Source organism: Chlorocebus sabaeus, chromosome X (assembly GCF_047675955.1).
Source record: "Chlorocebus sabaeus isolate Y175 chromosome X, mChlSab1.0.hap1, whole genome shotgun sequence".
Lineage (NCBI taxonomy): Eukaryota > Metazoa > Chordata > Mammalia > Primates > Cercopithecidae > Chlorocebus > Chlorocebus sabaeus.
Window position 1 is genome coordinate 22,289,880 of NC_132933.1, and position 4,469 is coordinate 22,294,348.

Genomic DNA, 4,469 nt, shown 5'->3' on the forward strand with positions numbered 1-4,469 from the left:
TTTTTTTTTTTTTTTTTTTTGAGGCGGAGTCTCGCTCTGTCGCCCAGGCTGGAGTGCAGTGGCCAGATCTCAGCTCACTGCAAGCTCCGCCTCCCGGGTTTACGCCATTCTCCTGCCTCAGCCTCCCGAGTAGCTGGGACTACAGGCACCCGCCACCTCGCCCGGCTAGTTTTTTGTATTTCTTAGTAGAGATAGGGTTTCACAGTGTTAGCCAGGATGGTCTCGATCTCCTGACCCTCGTGATCCGCCCATCTCGGCCTCCCAAAGTGCTGGGATTACAGGCTTGAGCCACCGCGCCCGGCCCCAGCTGACTTTTAAATTGCAGGCTGATTATCTTGAACTTTTGGAGACTTCATTTTATACTTTGTTAGTCTGGATCTGACTAGTTTTGCTTAGAGTGGATCCTTAACCTTTGGACATAGTGCTTATTCTTAAGGCATGGTCTTTACAGAATTTTAATAGAAAGCCTAAGATATTTATAGACTGGGTGCAGTGGCTTATGCCTGTAATCCCTGCACTTTGGGAGGCAAAGGCAGGACGATCCCTTTGGTCCAGGAGTTGGAGACCAACTTGGGTAACATGGCAAAATCCCATCTCTACAAAAAATACAAAAATTAGTCGGGCATGCTGGCACTTGCCTGTGGTCCCAGTTACTCAGGAGGCTGAGGTGGGAGGATCACTTGAGCCTGGAAGTTTGAGACTGCAGTGAGCTCTGACTACACCACTGCATTCCAGACTGGGTGACAGAGTGAGACCCTGTTTTTATCAAGGTCTCCTAAATTAATGGAATTCAGCCACTAAGCTCTGTCTCCCTATGATGAGCAAACACTGAAGTATCTGTTCCAGCTTTTTTTTTTTTTTTTTTTTTTGCCTTATTTCTGTTGCTTTCTGTAAGCTTTCTTATTGTTTTTTTTCTGTACATATTTGTGTGAGGGTATTTTACATAAAAATTAGAATTCACTTCTCTGTGACGCTCCCCATTCTGGGATTTTCCTCTTCAATTTTTAGCTGCTCTGACAAGCCCCAACCCCATTTTCTAATACCTCAAACCAATATGACTTGAGATTTCTCCTTGCATTCTAGCTACCTCACATCAAATTTCCTGGGTAGTGCCCTTAGGAGAAAACTACACAGATATGGACTTCACTCAGTGTGGTTTCTTTCTATTAGCAGTTGAATGCAGCCCAGTTTCTGCCTGCTTTCAGGTACTCTCCCAGTACCTTCAAATACAATCATAGGTTACTTAACATTGGAGGTATATTCTGAGAAATGCATCGTTAGGTGATTTTTTTGTTGTGCCAACATCATAGAGTATACTTACACAAACCTAGATGGTATAGCCTACTACACACCTAGGCTATGTGATACAGCCTATTGTTCCTAAGCTACAAACCTGTATAGGATGTTACTGTACTGAATACTGTAGTCAGCTGTAACACAATGGTAATCATACAAACATATCTAAACATAGACGTGGTACAGTAAAATATGGCATAAAAGTTTAAAAATGGTATTTGTATTTGTACAGGGCACTTAATGGAGCTTGTAGGACTGGAAATTGCTCTGGGTGAGTATGTGACTGAGTGTTGAGTGAATGTGAAGGCCTAGGATATTACTGTTTACTACTGTAGATTTTATAGACACTGCACACTTAGAGAATACTAAATTTATTTAAAATTTATTTCTTCAATAGTAAATCAAAGTTAATTTGGTGTAACTTTTTTACTTTGTAAACCTTTCAAATGTTTTACACTTTTTGACTCATAGCACAGTTTAAAATACAAACACTTTGAACAACTGTACGAAATATTTTCTTTATATTTTTATTTTATGAGACTTTTCTACTTAACTTTTAAAAAAAACTCTTAAACTTTGTTGTTAAAAAATAAGATACGAACAAACACACATTAGTTTAGGCCTATACAGGGTTAGGATAATCAATATCATCATCTTCACTTCCACATCTTGTCCCGCTGGACCACTGGAAGATCTTCAGGGGCAATACCATGCATGGAGTTGTCATGTCTTATGAAAATAATGTCTTCTGGAATACCTCCTGAAGGATCTGCCTGAGGCTATTTTACAGTTAACTTACAAAGATAAGTAGAAGGAGTACACTGTAAAATAATGATAAATATAGTATAGTAAGCACATAAATCAGTAACATAGTCATTTAGTATTATTAACAAGTGTTATGTACTATACATAATTGTATGTGCTCGACTTTTAAATGACTGGTAGTGCAGAAGGTTTGTTTATACATCACCATGACTATGTCAGTAATCTGTTGCACTACATCATGACAACTCTGATATCACTGACATTTTTCAGTGTCATTATAATCTTATAGGACAACGATTATATATTCAGTCAGGTTGACCAAAACATTGGTATGCAGCACTTGACTGTAGCTCATTTTTAATATTTTGTACAGAGGTTTGTAAATCTGTGAGATGATTGTACAAAACAAGCCACTCTGCCATTGCCAGACCTCAAACTGGTTCTCTTTTAAAAAAAATTCAAAAAAGAAAAAAAATAAACTTTTCATGACACATCTCACAGAATAAAATGTGCAGATGTATTTACAAGCAAAAACAGAAGATGTCAAAGTTATCCGTGGCTCCTCACATATTATATAACTCTATCTCAGGATGGAGGACAGCCATGTAATCTCACTTAGCTTCTCTGTAACCTGTTAAAAAAGTGCAATATGATGTTTATGCCTATCTTGCTTCATAGGAAATGCTAACTTATATGGTCAACTGTCTGTTCTTCCCTTACTTGTCCTAATGGCAGAATTTGAGAGATTTGATCACTCTTCTTCACACCCTTTGTTTTGCAGAACAATACACTTTCCTGATTTACCTACTAGCTAACTAGCCCTTCCATTTCAGTATTCTTTGAAGGTTGTTTTTTCTCCATAACTCCTAAGATTGGAACTCCTCTGGCCTCAGTTCTTGGACTTTTTGTCTTTTCTAGCTCCTTATCCCTTAATGATCTCATCCAGTCCTGTGGCTTTAAATATACTCTATATGTTGACAATTTTCATATTCATATTTCCAATTCACATCTCTCCCCTGAACTGAAGACTCAAATAATGAAATTCTTAACTGACATTGCCTCTTTTTTGGTTTAATGGGTATCTCAAAATTAACATGAAAAATTTAACTCTCACTCTCTCTTCGTACCTCCTCTCTCCAAAATATTTTCTGATAGCCCCACCTTCATTATGTCCATTCTCTATTCCAGTTATTTAGAACACAAACATTTGAGTCATCTTTGATCCTTTTTTTCACAACCCTGATCCAATCCATCATTAAATCTTAGTGATCCTTCCTTCAAATTATTTTCAAAATCCTGTCACTTCCCACCACTTTTTATTACCACCTTGTTCTAGGCCACCATCAACTTTCACTTAAGTTGTTGCAATATTCTTCTAAGTAGTCTCTATGCTTCTGCTCTTGATCCATTAAAGTTGATTCTTCATACAGTCAGAGTAACCCTTTTAAAATGTAAGTTGAATCAGGATACTCCACTTCTCAAATACCTTTAAAGACCTACCATTTCCTTCAAAGCAAAAGTTAAAGTCCTTGAGAAGAACCTCCAAAATAGTGATGTAAGTAATTCCAAAACTCTCCTTCTCTATAAAAGTAATAGAAACACTGACAACAGTTGTCAAAGCAAACTTTTTTAGAACTCTGGAAATTAATCAAAAATTTACAATAATCTAGGAAGCATTTACTCAAGAAAGAAAACATCATCTTAATGAGAAGTGACCTTCGTGGTGTTTTAATTCGCCCGAATCCCATTTGTTCTGCCTAAATTCACAAGAGCTTTGAAAATCAACAGCCTCACAGTGATAGCAGCCATGAAAACCAGAAGCTTAGCCACCATGGGAAAGGGTATAACAGGTTTGAATTTTCCCCCAAACCACATCCCCACAGAATTGCCACTATTTGACTTGTCTAATAGATTGTTGAAAAACACATTCTCTGGGGTTCTTTTTATTTGGGCTGACTAATAAGTCACTCTGTAAATAACCCTTTTCCTAGGACATTTGCCAAAAGAATCAGTGGAAGTTGTTTAACAGTGCAGCTACTTGAGGAGGTGTTACCAGTTGTTACTAACAAAAGACTGACCAAAATACTTAAAAAGAAAAACAGGTGGATGAGATGGCCATAAGGAGCTTTGAAAAGTTTTAGCACACTCATAGGATCTAGAAGGCCACACATGGATACATGTAGACTATGTGAATGTCCAGGAAAGCCCTGAGAAGATCCTGTTTCTTGCCTGTGGTTCACTTGGAAGCTCTGTGCAAGCAAGGTGTAAGGGTTAAGCCTGAGTTGTAAACTGCCTGAGAGAGCATTGAATGTGTGTCACAATATACAAACAGAGCTCCTCTGTCACTGCTAGGAGACTTATTAGTTCAAGACATTTAATTAAATCTCTGTCCAATCATTAGCTGACTA